Source organism: Pomacea canaliculata, linkage group LG1, assembly GCF_003073045.1.
Source record: "Pomacea canaliculata isolate SZHN2017 linkage group LG1, ASM307304v1, whole genome shotgun sequence".
NCBI classification, from domain to species: Eukaryota; Metazoa; Mollusca; class Gastropoda; order Architaenioglossa; family Ampullariidae; genus Pomacea; species Pomacea canaliculata.
The window spans coordinates 25043636-25062803 of NC_037590.1; positions in this window are offsets into that span (position 1 = coordinate 25043636).

Below are 19168 nucleotides of genomic sequence, written 5' to 3' on the forward strand. Positions count from 1 at the left end.
TCAATAGCCAGAGTGATGGAGGAAGACGCTGCCTAAAGCGATTTAAATGCAAATGAAGCAAGTAAAAGCGTTTCCCGGGGGAGGCGTTCTGCCACTGCTTCTTTGACTGATGTTTATTTGTCGTTTAACTTTACTCCAACACGGCAAGTTCAAACTCCAAGTCGATCACAGCAACTTAAAAGTAGATGAATTCTAAAAGGAAACCAGTCACTTGAACACAGTCAATAAAGCGAATCTAGGCTGTATATATGTATATGTTTATATTTATGTATTCTTCAACCCAAAGATGGAAGCTGTCTGGTGTGGACGAATAGAGTACTGTCATTATGCGTATTGTAGTGTCATTACTTCAGTGAACCGAGTGACCTGTAACAGATCGCCATGACAGTTTCTAAGAAAGATGGGGGCTGGAGTTTATTCAGCTGACTGCTGCTTGTCGACTCGATGCAAAGTGCTTGTAGCTGGATCACCAAATAATCTTTCATTCATGACAGAATATAGGGCCAGGCTGGTGGAGGCGCTAGTGACCAATGCAGCACGACTGATACCAACCTGCAGGCACTAAAGCCAGCTTTGTAAACAACAACAGACAGTAGGTTACTATAACGACTATACACAGCAGGTCACTGAAGCCATCTTGTTGTCGTTAGTACTTTAGTTGTCACTAAACCAAATTTGTAGATAGTATATGTTATTTAAACGAACATGTAGACCGTACATTATGTTAGCGAGCATGAATATTGATGAAGAGCCTGTATATTGTGTAAGTCAACTTGTAGCCAGCGTTTTACTAAAGTCAGATTATTATTTTTTTTTTTTTTTTTTTTTTTTTTTGCTTTAGATATGTAGCGTGTTAGTTCTTTGCTAAATCGACATTTTTCTGAAAAAAAATATTACCCATTTTAAAACGCAAGCTTCTAATCACTTAATGCCGAGGTCTGGCCAGAGGGAAATGGCGAGAACTATAAAGGAAGCGAGGCAGCCACCAGGAGGTGACAGCCAGCTGCTGATGAAGACGGACAGCGGCGATGGGCGTGAGGCTGCTGGCTGTGTGCGCCATCACGGAGCGCCGCGTGCTGACAGGCGCATCCATTACTCCTTGTTCTCGGGCCCTTTGCCCTTTGCTGGGCCCTGAGTATCAGGAGAAGACGATACAGCGACAAGTGGGCTATCTATCAGCTCTCCTTTTGTCCACCATCCTCTTCCATCTCAGTTGTGCGCCATGCGAGCAGCGGCGGCCAGGCACATGACTGAGGTATTGGATTACACCCGGGGTGGTCCGTGCTGACGTCCGCTGCTTGCGTGTGAGAATCCAAACCGGCGACCCTTTTCAGACCTGGTTCCGGGTGTGCTCTGCAGTGTATTTATTTAGACCGTCACATTCGTTTTAAAGGTATTTCTCTTCCCGACAGAGGACCTTGGATATCTCCTGCTATTGTTTGCTGGCATTTAAGCCAGGCTGCGTTGGAATGAATGAATATTTTCACGCCAGACTTCCTTTATTGGGTGGGGGTGAGGGAAGTTAAAGATTCGATTGTTAAGGTCCTTTTTTAAGAGCTTCGGCTGACTAGAGAGTGTCCGGAGATGCTTAATACATCTACTAAAGGTAAAAGGATTTTGCTTATGCAGAAAGGGGCTTTGTGTCAAGACAGGCAGGTTATATTTAATGATTGGAAAACGAATTTTTGCTTATGTATAGAGATACAGTTTTATCGGAACTAAAAAGGGCAGTTGAAGAGACGTACAATTATTAATAGTAGCAGATGATGATGATGATGTATAGTCCTATAGTCCTCATAGGAAAAGGCCAAAAAAAAAAATGGGACGCAGACTATAGGGAAGGAAGTCACCTGGCGTTGACAACATCCCAGTTGAGCTGCTCGATCAGGATGGGGACAACAAAGTCCCTCACGACTCTGTGTCAAGACTTCAAATGCAAAGAATGGACGCAGTCACCAGTCATACCCCTTCCAAAAATGAAACAGAAGACATAAACATGGGCTGAAGAAGAAAACAACTTTAAGTACTTCAGAGCCACCTTCTCATGGGCGGCAGCTATACAACAGACATCCGCAATAGGATCGCAAGAGCAGCAGCAGCAATGGTTAGGGTGGACAGAGTCTGGCACAACCATAACATCAGCTTCACTGTGAAGTACAACCTGTACAAGTCCCTCGTAGTGCCGATCCCGCTTGACGGCTGTGACACGGGAACTGATATGGATAGAAGAATCCAGGCATGGGAGAGCAAGTGCCTGAGGAGGCTGTTCCGGATCTGGCATAGAGAACATAAAGCCAACGACTTTGTAGGAAGCACGGTTACCACACTCGTTGGACATCGGGAACTCCTACTTGCAGCAATCAAGCGGTATGTTGGTGTGGTTTGGCCTTGTGACAGCAGAGTACCGATATTTTGTTAGTTTACTGTTTGCTTCATTATACAATATACACATCTGTGCTATTTTATTGCAAAAATAATTTTTTTCTTTGCATCAAAAACATTGAAAGCAAATTTTTCAACAGTTCAGTGCTCTTAACCAACAATCCAGACATACACACAGCAGTTTATTGATTCTGTAGAAGTAATGGTCAATAAATATCAATAATGAACGAGGCACACGTGTGCACCAGATGGCCCACTAGCAACTGTAGGCTGCTCTGTCACCCAACGTCTCCAGCAATGAGGGTCTTTCATCTGGACCGGTGTCCTCTAGCAACATCCAATGAACATTTACAGTTTTCAAAGTGTTGTGAGCAAAGAATAAAAGTACGAAGTAGTAATGCTAGGTGGTGGGTGGTAGAGAAAAACAAAACAATGAAAATGAAGCGTGCGAAAGAGCCCTGCACGATCTGCTTGTGTCTGGCTCTTCCACCTTAACCGAACCCTGGCGGAGAAAACATTTGTCAGTCGCTATTATCGTCAAAACCTTTGTTACCGAGTGAGGAGCACTTGACAGCAGAGTTGGGGACAGCGTTTTGAGAGAATAAAGCCGTTTTCACTTATTTGAACCAAAGAACTTACCTATGAACAGCATATTATTAGTCAATACAACTACACGCCTAATTCAATAATTATACGGGCTTTTAAAATATCACAATTAGTTTAAAACAATAATTATTTATGTTTTTGCACTATATATTTTATTTACCTAGACGATGTACGGACAGACTCCTCTCAATGCCAAGAAAATTATATTCCTCCTCTTTCTTTGTGTGTGTGTGTGTGAGAGAGAGAGAGAAAGCAAATGAGCAAATGGGCTCTTCGTAAAAAAATTGTAAAGAAAAATATTATCGCTCTTTCTCCATGTATATACATAGGGGATATGGCAGACACGTCACGGTGAAATTCAAAGGCAATAGGCAACACATCACTTTGCCCAGTTCTCTATTTCTGCAACGATTCATTCCTGTAAGAAAGCAATATGAATTTTGTGACGGCTTTATGGATATTTATTAAGGTGCAACATTCACACCTGTACCACTCCCTCCACCAGCTGTTCACGGAATCACGGAGTCCGGACGCAGCCTCTCACCCGAGCAACACACACACAGCGTCCAGTCGTCCACACACGTTGTTTCAACACACAACACCACGATTGCCTGAGGCTGTCCTCATCATGTTATCAAGATGCTCAGGACTTTACGACATAGAACACAGATAAATACATTTATACAACATCTCAAAACAAGGTTCTTCAGGGAAGATGGTAAAAACCATCTATGACAAGGAAACTTAAGGTCAGGCCTGACGAGAGGGGGGGACAAGGGGGTCTGGTGTACCCGGGCCCGCGGCTGTCAAGGGGGCCCGGCCTTGGTCAGTGGATTTTTTTTTCTTCTTCTCCTTTTCTTTTTCATTTAACGATTACAAGTACAAGGGGCCCGGAGAGGTCGTCTGTCCCGGGGCCCAGGCTGTCTCTCGGCGGCCCTGCTTAAGGTTATGCGATAACATCTACTCCTAACTCTATATATATCCCTCAGCTCCTAGCTTACAACAGTTTCCTATGTTCTAGTCCCCGATGTATCAGTTTCTAACCACGTATACTGACTCACCAACACACCCTCGCTAAGCTTCTGTTCAACATATCAGTCGCCTGTAACCACACTCACAATACCAGACCTGGGCAAACGCCGGCCCGCGGGCCGGATCAGGCCCGCCTCCTGTCTCTGACCGGCCCGCCCGCTGGCCGCCCACCATAAATATACTATATATACAGTATTGAGTAAAACTGAGTTAACTATATTAGTCCGGCCCTCTAGAACCATCCCATTTTCTCATCCGGCCCTCTAGAACCATTCCAGTTTCTCATCCGGCCCCTTGGGAAAATTAATTGCCCACCCCTGCACAATACACACTGACTACAGGATGGTGGTCACCCATCGCATGTCCTGATGAAGTCAGACAAACGTGATTTTTACAGATTTTATTCTAATTCTGATTCACCTGCTTTCTTTGTCAGGTGGTTGCACAGCGGGAACTAGTGTCTTGCACGTGTAGTCCTACAATAAGCCAACCAGACCTGTTGCTGTGGCTAGATTATACATTTTCTGTCTTACTACAGCAATGGCTGACATGAGTACACAGCGCAGACAGACACCCAGTCTAACAAACAACATCATTGCCATCCAACGAAGTATCAGATTGATATTAATCCTTTAGTCTCCGATGTCTAATATTCAGTCTTTCTCTTTCATCCTGTGCTATTATTTATCCTGTTTACCTCGTGTGTGTGCGTGTGTGTGTTTTATGAGGTATCGTGTTTCTCAAAGCAGACACAATAAGGTGCGAGGTCGAGGGCTAGCACTCCGATATTAAATACTTAAATACAAATCTGGAAGATGTGGATAAACGAACTGTTTTTTATTCTCTGGTCTTGTAGAAATCTACTGATGCTTTTGTAACATGGAACATGCTTAAAGGTAAGTATTAAATTTACTGGCTGATGTCAAACAGAACAGAGAATTTAAAAGTAACTTCTATATTCACTTGATTCTTTTGCTATGTTTACAGCTTGTTGCAGATTGTCCACAAATAAACTTCGACAAGTAACTGCGTATAAGTACGTAAACATAATAGGTCTCACTGGACGATCCAAACAATTTTCAGTTGACTACATTCATAAAACAACTCTCATGATTCTGTCGTATGCATCAGACACTGACTCACAAGGTGACCATGTTCTCACTTCTTTACCTGGACAGAGAACGAGGCCACAAATGGTCTGTGGTGGTCCGTTGGTCTAGCTGATCGTGGCAGTGACTGTGACTTCAATAAGTAACTGCAAGTACCGTGTCCATCACTTTTTTAATCTTGCTACTGTCAGCACCAACATTTCTTCATGTAACAACTAAAAACAACAACAACCTTGGTGCGACACCAAACGCTCATCGCTCGGCTTGTATGTTCATCGTGCACTCGCCAAATCGAGACTCGCAGCAAAAGTAAAACAAACTAACAAACAAACAAAAACTACAGGTTAAAAAAATAGAATCATATTGTAGAATGTTATAGACGGCCTTGATTTTCTCGCTCTTTACATTATTCTTCCTTCTGTTCGTCTCTTTTCCTTTAAAAAAAAAACACCCCTCCTGTCTCTCCCCCTGTCCTTACCCTTCTCTGTGACTTGTTGATACAATGTTGTGGTACAACATCTTTGTCTTATCTGACAAACATCGTTTATTTCACATGTTTATAAGATCTGATGGCACACTGCAAGTCTCTGTGATATACACACCCTAACACCACTGCACTCTCCACCAACTCTGTTATTTTTCCTGTTCTTTGCAATCTCTGGAATCTGTTTCCTTGCCACAGTTTTTTAATGTTATGCGGACGAGAAAAAAGTTTTCTTCGGAAGGAAGTCTGAAAGGAAAGTAGACGGACGTTTTATTTGTCTAATGTCTGGGCTCCTAAGGCGGAACAGGGAGAGCAGGGGATCGAGTTCTGCCAGATAATTCTAACTGGCCTCTCAGACCGCGCGGTGGAGCTGCGACACCTCTGGTGGCTGCGGGCGGCGCGGGTCACTAGCACCATCATCATGGTTGCTGTTAGTAATGATGAGCATCTCTGAGGTAACCAGAGAGCACCCAGACAGTGTCTGAGGCTGGTCGTGTCCTGAACATTATCTGCCCCCTGAGTCGGCAGCACCATCCCCACACCGCCATTAGCTCCCCACACCCCATCCTCCTTCACTTCACTGGCGACTGGTCAGCGAGGAGTTATTTTCAAGGGAGGAAAAGTGGTGAGAATAATGTCTGATAATAATGTCTGTTGTGAAGGTAAGGAAATAGATGGCGGATCCGTGCAGTCGCGAACTGTGTGCCACTGTGTCAGCAATCTCAAAGAAAGCGGAATGCTGTGAAATTGTTTACCTTGCAATCTTGCTTACCACCTTGTGGACAACCACCACCACCACCACCACCACCACCACCACCACCACCAGGTGATTGTAACAGTTGGGTTTAGTTTCCACAAAATGCACGGTGCATGCAGTACTTTAACTGGTTCGAAGTAGTGGACACTTGTGTTACCATTAACTAACTTAATCATTGTTTGGTCGTGAATATATTCACGATATAATTTAAAATAATTCACAATATAATCGATGGAGAGGTGTCCCTTCGCCTGACCAGCTGGAGAAGCTCTGTGTTTTTGTGGCTGTCTCCGTTAACCTGTTGTGTGTTTCGTATCTATTCCAGCATAAAATTGTCTGAAAATTAAAGTATTAAAAAATCATAACTTGGAAACTAAGCTATATAAAAAGCTTGGTATCATTGAAATAAGGAAGAAAATTCTATGTACTTTTCATTTTGCTTATCATTTTCAAACAGCTGGGAGTACCTATGTCTAGTCTGATGTTAACGCTGTTATCGCTGTTCGCTTTCTGTGTTTGAAGTCACAACTGTCTTGCAACGAACCGACTCACGTGATTATTTATACCCGTAATTTGCACAGTTACACTGGCCTCACAAACTTGTCATATTTGCTACAGCAGTTGCGCTTCTTTCAGTGATCTCCCCTTCTCGTCCCTTTTCTCTCCCTTGTCTGTTCTGTCGTAAAGGTACATCCGGCTCTTTTGATGGGCAATGAACGACGCAAACCACGAACGAAAACTCTCACGGGACTCAGCGTGATCCCTACATTTAAGGGACTTTGCCAGCTTCGTGAGCACAGGAAGTCCGTCTTCACTCACCAGGTCACTGGCAGCGCCCCCTGTTAGCGGAATGATCACGTGACAAACTATCGATCTCCTGCTGTGGAGGGGAGGAGAGCTGGGAGGGAAGCAAGGGGTTCGGATAGTCGTCATCCATCATCCATCAGTGGCCAGTCCAAGCACCACAGGCCTGACATCTGGCTGGGGGATGCCGCTCTTCCGTCTCCGGTGCAGAGGCCACGCCTTGCAGCGCCATCTCTCGGCCGACAGTCTTCAAGTGCTGCTGACACTTATGTCAAAGTCTTCCTACTGCGTGCGTCTGTGTGTTTGTACGCGCGTGAGTTCGTGGGTAGCGCGAGTGTAGTGCACACGTGAGCTTGTGCGTGTTTGTGTGTTTACAGGTCTGGTGCATTGTTTTTATTGTTTTTTTGTCTCCTTCATGGTGATGACGATGGTAATGGTGATGTGCACACAACCACTCTCATATATGAGGGCGCGTGGGCTCAGTGAGGGTCTTCACCACACCATGTCCGCCAGGTGAGGGTCTTCATATGCAAACTGTGCACAGAGCCGCCAAATCCCAGGGGCCGCCACACCATGTATATTGAATATGAAACAGAAAGAGAAAATAACGACACAGCTGACGGCAGTGTGGTAAAAAAAAAAATCATCGTTTTAGTACCCTGTAGTGTAGTTATTAATGTTGTTAGAGTGGGAGCAGTAAGCTATATGTAGTATTATAACTTTCTATCGCAGTGAGAATATCATGGGGCTGCCACTTGCTTTTATTGACTTCAGCGGGCGAAGGGGCCACAGATTCTTTCTGACCATGGAGTCGTTACATGATGGTTAACATGACAGACAGCATTGCCAGGGAGTTAGAAATAGTATTTCAGGGGAAGTACTTTGTGAAAAGATGTTTTCAGTGAGTGAATGTAGCTTGGAGTCCGAGTGGCGAATGTGATGTGGAAGAGAGTTCCACTGCTTAGCAGCACAGAGGGAGGACGTCCGTTGTCCGTGTGTGACTGTCTTTGTGGGAGGGAGGACAGAACACGTCTGATGAGGAGCCAAGGTTTCGGGCAGGAGTGTGGACAGACAAGATTTCAGTAAAGTAGTGGAGGGAGGAGACTTCAAAGAATCTATAGTATAGAGTTGAGAGCTTGTAGCCTATTGTAACTTTAACTTGTAGCCAAAGAAGAAAGTGAAGAAGTGGTGTTCACATTTGCGAGTCCGGACAACGAGACGAGCAGCTGAGTTGTAAACTTTCTGAAACTTGTGGATAAGGTACTGTGGAAAACAAGTAAGAAGAGAGTTGCAGTAGTCTAGTTTAGACAGAACAAATGAGTAAATGAGAATTATGGTGACCGAGATGGAAAGAGTTTGGCGAAAGGAGCTGATCTTCCGGAGCTAATAGTTTACAGAACGACAGATGTGAGAAACATGCCAATCAAGAAACACGTCAGCAGACATTATGTAACCTTAGTAACGTGTTGAAGTAACAGAAGGAGCATCAGCATTGCCCACCCCAACAGAGACAGGTAGTGAAGGCTAAACTCTGGCTCGAATAAGGATCGAAAGAAAAATTTTAATTGTTGATAAATAAATAAAAACCTGACAAACACTTCATTTTGACTGACACAACGAGAGATGGGCCGACAGGCTAGGAGAAGTCTCTTTGTGACCGAGAGGCAGGGTAAGTGTCTTTAGGACAGGAACTTAGAACACACTGACCAAGAGCCAACGGCTAATGTGCAGCGAGCGCGTTGATAAACTGTCATCAGCAACATGCTTCCGCCGCCGTCATACAGCAACACGTTAGTACAGCTGCCACACGTTAGTTAGTACAGCTGCCCCGTTAATGCAATCGTCACGCAACATGTTAGCAACAGTTCCGATTTCGCACGTGAGGTGAGATGTCCAGCTGTTGTCGCGCCGTGTTACGGTGCAGCACCAAGCTGCAGCAGGCGTGACAGTCGGTGACGGGGGCGTCAGTGGTTGTGTAACTTCTGGTTCTGCTCACTCCTTGTCACATACATACACGACAGGCTGACTATAGAGTCACTGCTCATGCCTTTGTCGGTATACATACACGACAGGCTGACTATTGTCACCATACATACACGACAGGCTGACTATTGTCACCATACATACACGACTGACTACAGGGCCGGGCGCACGCATGCGCAGAGCGACTGGGTGATCTCCCTGCCAGCACTTACAGACCGTGCACCTCCAGCACTGGTGCTGCCATCAAAGATGGTTTACGTAACCTAGTCACTGTCACCTCCCTGGGCTCAGACCAAACGGTCTGTCATCATTGCACATGTTGCGACTGTGGGAACACTCCCAAACACCATGTGAGTCCAACGTGGAGTGAGCGACTGGGGGGGGGGCAGCTCTTGCCAAGCAGTTCCTCTCAGGTCTGAACAAACTAACCCTGTTTGACTATTTAGCATGGCGCTGCGTGGTGCTAAGTAGCAGAACAATTGCGATGTTTCTCAGAGTTGAGAACCACTGGGTGTGTGCGGCGCTGGCTTGTGAAGTGTGGGCGCGCCGTGCGGACCAATCAATAGCGGCCTCGCTCATCACCTTGCGCTGGTCACAGGGAGGGCAGTGAGGCAGCTCACCTCCTCTCACTCTCCCTTCATTAGCGTCTGCACGAGACAGCAAGTTGTCCAAAAGGCTACACTCGTGTTGTCCCCTTGTTCTCGAGGTCTGTTATTGCCCTCACTGTGCCGACAGGACGTTCACCAGACGTTGGTCTTCACGAGCGCCTTTGTGCTGAAAGTTGGAAATGTTTCCAGAAGACACACAGACAGACTAAAGTTTCACAGACGATGGTATACCGCTTGCAGAATGTGTCATTACAAAAACCTGCTGAAGGGTTTATCATAGTCTCCAGCCAACTTCGGATTAGTCACATCCACTAAGAAGTTGAAGTTGTTGGAATCAAATAGACATATTGTCATCCATCACAAGGTGAGTGATTCTGTGGAGAATATTGAACTCCAGGAACAAGTGCTCCCTTTCAAGGATGCAACGTGTCAAAACTCCAATGCCTTTTGATGCTGAAATACTGACAGATATTGAGCAGGAGTTTGTCTAGTCTTGTTATCTATGATCTACCACAAAACCCACAGAACGGTTTTGTCTTTTTTTTTGTAAGATGGCAAGAAAAATTGCGCGATGGACTGTAAATAGAAACAATATACTTTAGAGAACCACGACGATGATGATTATGGTCCAGAGAGTCGACATCCTTCTACAGACGAACTGTGCGTGCTTCATCATTCATCGCAATGGTCTTTGTTAGTAACCGTGTGCTTGGTCATTCAACTTCGTGCATCACAGTAGTGACAGTTTGTATTACAGTGACTGGTGGGCTTGTGCACCTATCTTTAAACAACAGTTACTGAACAGACACAATTTTGTACGATCAAGTGTCATTGTATCTGACAGGAGCTGCTACCTGAAACGGAGACACGAGGGATCTTGAAGCTTAGCTACTCCAGCTGTCCTCTGTGACGTTACTTAGCAACCTAGGCTGTTATTTGTGATGTCACCGGAGAGCTTACTGGCTGTCTGTACATGCTGGCGTCTGTGACAATAAGATGATTGTACTCAGATTTTCAGTGTGACTTTATCAGGAACCTTAGAACTTTGGCCTCCAGGCGCAAAAAAAAAAAAAAGAGGAATCGGAAACCCGTAGATGAAGAACACTAGTCTTATCAAAGTGGAGGCTGTGGTCACCAACGACGAGCAACTCAAGCGTGACAGCTTTGACTGTCTTACTCTCTGACCCCTTGCTGTCAGTGTCTGACTGAGAGTGGAAGAAGCAGCCCTCGCATCCGTGGTCTCTGTGGGAGGAGTCGCTGACTGTGCAGGGCGTACGATGCAAGCAGAAGATAAGTATTAGAGCGTGCATGACACACGGCGAGTGTCGCGCCCCCTAGTAACCTGTGCTGAGCGGAAGTGACCTCGGTGACTCCTGACTGCAGTCATGTAGACGCTGAGCATCGCCCACGATCTCCAATGCCCAACACTGTCTCTGACGATGAGCCCGTGTATCTGGTGGGGCTCTGCTTCAGGGTGAGTAGTCATCAGCATCGTCATCAGCATCGTCATCATCCACACATCCATTCCATGTTTGCTTGAATAATGTCTTCTAATGTTTCATGTGTTCAAACACCTGCTATTTCTCCACCTAAATCAGGTTATCATGGGTGTCAAGGAAGGGGGTGGCATCGGTGGGTGTGACAGATTGACCTTGTTTCTGGCAAGTGTCCTTATGACGACATAGGTGGCGCGTGACACGTGACACGCTCTATGGCAACTCTAGAGTTTCTGTCTCAGCCGATCGATGGATGATTTCCCTTGTGATTCCACTTTCTCGTTTATTCGTCAATTTTTTTTTTCTTTTGAAAGACATTAGCGCATCCTCATTGTGGAGAGGCCGCCGATGAGGTTGCAGCAGTTGACGTTGCCCTGCCTTTGATGTCGGTGTCCCCGCCGCGCTGCCCGTGGTGTGACCATGGCGGCAACAGTAAACGGCCCCATGATGATCCCCAAGAATTGTCCTCCCTACCTGACCAGCGAATCCAGGCTTGTCCCAGGTGTGTCGTTCGTTCCAGATCGCTTACAATCGCGCAGTTCGCGGGAAGTCAAACGAAATTATCTGTGGCAAGCAATTACCTGTGGCTGTCATCTGACTCAAGGGCGCGTGTACTCACAGCAGACCAGCAACACGGACTGTTAGACATCGCACCATCATGCTTGTGTGCATGTGCATAGCGCAGATGAAATGGCAAAGGGAGGACAATGACAAAAAGGGGAAATAGTAGAGAACAGAGAAAGAGAGAAGAGAGAAATAGAGAGAGAGCGAAAGGAGTGCAACACACACCTCTACCAATGCGTTCACATGAAGGCAAGCAAACACACACACACACACACGAACACGAACGCACACACGCACATGCATACACGCATAACTGTGAGAGCGTAGAACTGAACACTGACATCATTCTACTGAACACCCAAAGCTGAGCAGCGAACACTAAAATGGAACATGAAAATGTAATGTACATAAATATTTAACGGGGCCACAGGGTCTTTGCTGCTACCTGAAAAAATCACAAAAGTATGAAGAAAACGAGATAGAGATGTTGAGATGTAACTCAGTTTTTCCAAACTCATTCACTTAACAAACACACACAAAGCCGTAACAATATAGTTATAACAATCCAACAATGTATGTAATATAATTTATTATATTTAATGCAGTGTGTGTTTGTATATTATATTTGATTTAATGTATATATTATGTATTTAATATTTGCTGCGAAATAAGCATTATAAAATAAGCATAACTACCACAGTCACATAGCAACTGATCTCACGTGAACAGTCACCGCCCTCTGCATATATACAGTTATTATTATATTATCATAATTGTCTCTCAGACCCTCTCTGTCTCTTTACTAGCGTATTTTTTCCCAAAGAAAGATCTCTATATATGTTTCTGCATGTATACAGTTTTATTATATTATCATAATTGTCTCTCAGACCCTCTCTGTCTCTCTTTACTAGCTTATTTTTTTCTAAAGAAAGGAAATCTCTATATATGTTTTTGCATGTATACAGTTATTATTATATTATCATGATTCAACACCAATTAAGCTTGACATAAGCGGAATAGCTTCAAATCGTTTTGATATCTCCTCAATAATCATTGAACTGTAGGATGTGTGGCTGCTCACTGCTCAGAGATACTTCTAGACCATCAGCCTTTCAGATCGTGAGAAACTACTCCAGTCAGTCGTTGTCAGTCTGTACATTTCTCATTCTGAAATTTGTCTATGATATTTTCGTTTATTAAGCACCACACCTATGTTTACAGCGTGTGAAATATAGGAAATAGCTTCTCTGTGCCAGATGGACAAGGTGTACAGAACATCGGGTGAGCAGCAGGTCAGCAAGAGGGAGGGATGGCGAGTGGGGGGACGTGTGCACTGGGTGTTGTGGGTGGCCTGACACCTGCTTCAGTGTTGCCCAGTAATGGCTCCAGCGGGCTTATCACTTCTAAGGCGCTGACAGCCACACAGCGCCATGCTCAATTTTTCTGGTTTTATGAGAAATGCATTTCGCCGGAGGAATTAGAAAAATGCAGCAAGCCAAGGGAACAATCAACATCCATAAAGTAGGGTCTGCACGCGGGGACGCTGGAGCCTAAACATGACCATCTGGCCTTGTTTCCATGCCTCCCTCTTACTCTTTGTTTGTCAGTTGGGGCAGTGGACTCATTTCCCGGCTGAGTTTGTGTCCCTCTTTATTTTACAACTGGCTTTTTGCACCTTCTTATCTCAAAGCCTCCTCATTGCATTTGCTGGTTAGAAGAACTTTTATCTCGTAGGATAATTTGCCTGCTCGTTGCACAGCTGGTTAGAAGTCGGTTGCTAGCAGAGGTACAATTAACCAGTTAATGAGTAGTATTTGCGAGGTCACAAAGGTCACATTTACCTCCTTGCGGCACACAGTCACACAATAAAATTATGTCTGCGTTCACTTCTTTCCGGAAGGGTAGCTTGTGCATTTGTATATTATACAAAAGGCAATTTTGTGAACCGAAATACAGGTGCAATGTATCTTTTGACAAAGTTACTTTGTTCGTTATTCATCCAGTGCGGCACAGAGTGGATATGATCACGTGACACAGCCAGCATCTCGCGTCCCCAGCATCCCACTCCCCTTTCCTGTCCGCCATCACCCACAACCTGCTTTCCCACAGCGAATATCTGAATGCAAACGTCACAAGCACAAGTACGCACGTCACCAGTAACAATGAGCACCTCACTAGTGACAGCATGTACGTCACAAGTAACCGTGCATATGTCACCAGTAGCAGTTACCAGTAACTGCACACGTGTTGGAAGTAACAACAGGCATGTCACAAGTAACCGTCCACGTGTTACAAGTAACAGTGCGAGTCCGCCAGTTAGAAGTATCAATGTATCAAATAACAATAGGGAGGGTTAGCACCTCAGCTCCGCGAGGCTGATACAGAGGAGTAGATGGATAATGTGTCGGTAAAACACAGCAATGTCGTCGTCGTCAACAAAGCAGGACACTGTAATGTCATCGCCAACCCAACAACTACACTGCAATAGTCTCACTAGCAGCCCCCACCTTCTGTGGCTGGTTACAATCACCTCCTTCTCTCTCTCTCCTCCTGCTCTGTCACCTGCTGTACGTGTGGCTGCTGACACCGGGCACCTAATTAAAGTGGACATCTGAGGCCTGCTAGAGGTGAGAGCACTGCGAAGTAGTTTTCTTTCTGTACTGTTGAGTTGAACTATCTGACCGCACACGCGCGTACCTTTTCTAAGAATTATCGTTTTTCAGTGGTAATGTATGAAAAAAACCTCAAGCCTCTTCTTCTTCTGCCTGTACTTCTTCTATTAGTTCCATCGCCTTCTTTTGTTTTAGTGTAATGATGATTACCTGTAAGTTCCGTTTCATTTTCTATTAACGAGAGTATCGGTTACTTGCTAATGCGAGAGTTCCACTCCCCTCTCACCACCCCTCCTCCCCATATACAATCATCCTGACATCCAACGAGAACCCTGCTTTGACCTCTCAAGAGTCTCCATACGAGTAAAGTCTCGCTTCCACCTTCAGAGAATAATGGCTGACATGAGACATGAGACAAGAATCATGTTTCCTTCCATCTGCGGCATCTTCTTTCCTTCACCGCCCTCGTGATTAAAAAAAAAACTCTCTACTTTTTCCGAAGCTACTGTCAGGTACAAGTACCGGGACCGTCCTTCCAAGTGTTGCGATAAACGACTTTCTTGTGTTGCCTCTGCCTTAGTCACCGCTTGATGCTCGGCGGTTGCAGAGAGAACCCTTTAAGCAGCGTGCAGGCAAGGGGAGTAAATCTGTGAAAGGGGAGGCAGCTCTGCGCTCGGTGCCAAGTATGTCGACTGAAGCTGGCGTTAAATCGAATCCTGAAGAGACTCGGTGGCCGCCCTCGTTATCGATTCCTGCCACAGCGAGGCGAGACTTGACATGAGAGAAAAGCACCTTTCACATTGGGGCAAAATCAGTTGCAGATTTGTTTGATGAGCTATCGAGGGAATCAAAGGATCGAACACGACAGGTTTAATCAACGTCATGTGACTTACTTTCTTCCCGCGAATGGAAAAGGGGATCAAAGGAAATTAGAGAGAATCATTCTCAGTCACCAGCTCACCCAACAGAAAATATCTTTAACTGATGGGGTTTATACACTTGCTGGAGGGAGGAGAGAGCGAGTTATGAGCACGGGGATCAATATGGCGGACAGAGGACTGAGGACCAGAGTGCAAGGTTCAGTCCACTGACAGTTTGTCTTTGAATCTTGATGTGTTGTCAAATGTCGGTGTCTGCTTCTCCCTCTTCTTGCGATTGCCATTAGCGTGGTCGAGTCTTTAGGGAAAGTTGATAATAATGTTGACAAAAACGGAAAAGGGAAACAGTAAAGTGAGAAGACCACTAGTTGACAGTCCTTTCAAGCAGCATGGGACCACATCAAACACCTTTAGGGCTTACATCTATGTAGGTAATCATTTTTATAATTTCTAAATCTGATTCTTTAGTACAGTTTTAAGTTTCAGAAGCAATGAAACGTGTTGTCAACCAGCCCCTAGCCGCCAGAGGTCCCCATCACTTTCCCCCCGTGCGTGCCGTGCATCCATAAGCTCCTGGCGCACGCCAAACCAAAATCAGTTTGGCAAACTCTTTTTTCGAAGACTGCGGTTTGCCATACTCGGTGAATTTTTCTTACCAGTAGCATCCACACCAGAGAAACAGTATGCCTTGTCAAGTAGCTTTCCTCTGTTTAGCAAAACTTTGCCGACATTGTTACAGCATCTTCTGGTTTACTCAAAGTTTGAATTCATTTTTCTTTTTCTTTTTAATTTTTCGTTCATTTCTTTTCCGAGGTTTTCAGTTTTTATTTTTGGTTCTGAACGCTATGTTATTGTCCACCTGCTTTGAAGTATTTTTAGGGGCACGAGGCTTTGCATTTCATCTCTGCGCAGGTTTTCTAAGTCTTCCTCTCGTGTTCTCGTGTCTAATGGAGGTCACTGTAGAAGCAGTTCATGATGATTTTGCTTGCCAGAGTGATTAGTAATGTGTGACATTAGAAAAGTGCACTGACAACCAAAGCAGTGAAAGTGTGTGAGAGACAGAAAGAGAGAGAAAAGAGATCAGTTGATATTGCATGTACTCCTGTGGGCAGTGCGAGTGCTGATGTGGGCAGCGGGAGTCATTTTGTCGTCCTACTTTCATGCCACAGCTAGAGAGAGAGAGGGAAAAAAAAAAGATTTGGTGTTTGTTCACCAGTGTCGGGGAAAAAAACCCTTCCACCATCACATTACACTTTTTAACTAAGTGTGGTGTTAATGGTAAGTTCTGGGTGTGGGAAAACAGCCCTGAAGTGCCTGGTGACTCCTACAGACATCCTACACTAACCATTTTCTTCTATCACCTGCACACCACGCGCATGCGCCTTGTTACTGGTTGGCTGGGAATCTCACTTCTGGCGACAGTCTACTTTCCTCTACTTCCTTCTTTGTGCTTGTTTACTGGTTTACTCTCCTCACCTGTTTCCTTACTTTTGTTCAGCCACGTGCGTCATACTTCATACGTTGTATGTTTTGTAAATCTATTTCCGGAATGGCCAAAATAATAATAACAATAAACATGTGATTTATATAGCGCGTACTCACGCTCGTAAGCGTGCTCTTAGCGCTTGAGACAAAAACAAAAACATGGACATTAAAGGTCAGTCTGTCACAAATGGCTTCCCTCCCCTCCCTCCCCTCCCTCTTTCCGCCTTGCTGACAGGTGTGAAATGACCTTTACATTTTGAAAACACACACACACCTATACAGAGAACTACAGTCGACAATTAAAACCAACAGCTTTTGACAACTGACCTTTAGATAACAAGTTTCTCTGTCTTACAATACCCGAGGACAGCCTTGTCTTCTCTTACATAACAAGTTTACATAAATGTAAGGATAAAGAAATACACAAAAACACGCACTCACTCTTACCAACACACAGACGCACGCATGTACCCACCCACCCCCAACGGACACGTGCGCGCGCGCACACACACATATATACGGTGCTCGTACCCGTAACCCTAATGATGCGATCACGTGAACTTTGCACATGCGCACCGAGCCTGATTTCCAGGCCAGCAGCAGCTCAGAGGAGAGGTCGCTGACTAACTGGCTCCCAGAAAGCTGTTTACTTGGATCTAATCATCTGGAGATGAACTCAATAACACGAGAGGCCGGCACAGACAAGCCGTGCAGCAGGAAGCACACAAGGGGAGAGCATTCCGACAGCAGGAAGCACACAAGGGGAGAGCATTCCAACAGCAGGAAGCACACAAGGGGAGAGCAGCGTGCACAGCGGCAGTCAGTCTTGGCGGCGTCTCATGGAGGAGGGTGAGGACGTTGGCCAACGACTGTTACCTTACTGTCGTCACAGCTTTGCTTGCCAACTGTCGTGTGCGGCCACAATGGCGAGCACGTCTGTGTTGGCTTGTCAGGACTCACTGCTGACAGTCGCAACACACTTTATGAACACAGGCCACACCCTAGTTATAGGTCCGTGTCCAAGACTTCTTGGGCTGAAGTTATGGGTGGGAAGTGGCCACCCGAAGGGGAAAAATAGGGAAACACGGGGGCTTAGTTTTCCAGAAGTTTCCAGTGGCCTACATACTTGAAGGAAATTAGCTTTATGAAGTAGCGGGAGTCAATCCACTGCCCCAGGGCAACGGAGAAGAGAAACTAGAGGTAGTGTATGTGTAATCGTACTGCAGCCCATTTAGGGACAACAGTAAGAAACCCCGTTCTGAGGGGCACATCCAGCGTGTTTGGTGACGATGACATCCTAGTCAAATTTAAACATTTTAAACGAGACCTTGATTACAACAGTGCTCCATTCGAGAATCCTGCAATCGGTTTATCTAACCTCAAAACAGAAAGCAGACGACAAGAAACAGTCATTCAGTGCCGGTGTACCCATCTTAATGGACGCCACAAGAAAGTGAAGCAGGGCAAGATGTTTGACCATCAACAAACACAGTCTGCGTCCTATCAGTGAGATAGTTTAACCACGCTAGTGCAGGTCCAGAAATCCTGTCGAGGGTGTGTAGTCTTTGAAGGAGCAGAGAGTGGTCCATGGTGTCAAATGCAGCAGACAGGTCCAGTAGAGTTCAGGCAGAAACATCACCAGTGTCAAGGGCAGATAGTATGTCTGTAGTCACTTTAATTAGTGTCAGAACTGTGAAAAGGTCTACATGCTGACTGAGCTTGTGGGATGAGCTGTGCTCTAGTAAGTAGGCCCAGAGCTACTTTCTCTATGATCTCTGAGAGAAAAGACAAGTTGGAAACTGATAATTGTTCAACACATTGACATCAAGAACGGATTTCTTAAGAAGTGGCTTCACCAGGACAATTTTGAAGAAAGATGGGAAAACACCTGCCGACAAGCTGACAAAAAAACTAGGGCGAGGGACGAGGTGTTGATTCTGGTCTGTTTCTGCTGCTGCTACACGTGACAGCGAGAGGTCCATCATTGTGGGTGTGCCTGACAAAACCAAGGCTTAATTAATTAAGTATGGATATACTTGACAATTGATTGTAGTGTCGGCCAATAGGCTTTTACTGACAGCTTCTCTTTCTTTGTCTCATGAATACTTGTAAGCTCATCTGCCAAATACCTCCTAAAGACCTAAAAGATGCGTATGGTATATTTAGCCCTAAGTCAGGAATTAGGTGAAGTTCCACCAGTTTGATCACAATTAACAATTGCAGATACAAATATATGACAAGAGTGCCCAGACTCATGTCCTTATTTCCGAGGAACTTGTGTGAAGCATCTGATCACGTGATGGACGGCGCCTGGCGAGAACGAGGCACAAGATGCGATTATGAGTTTATGGAGCTCACTCTGCGGCCT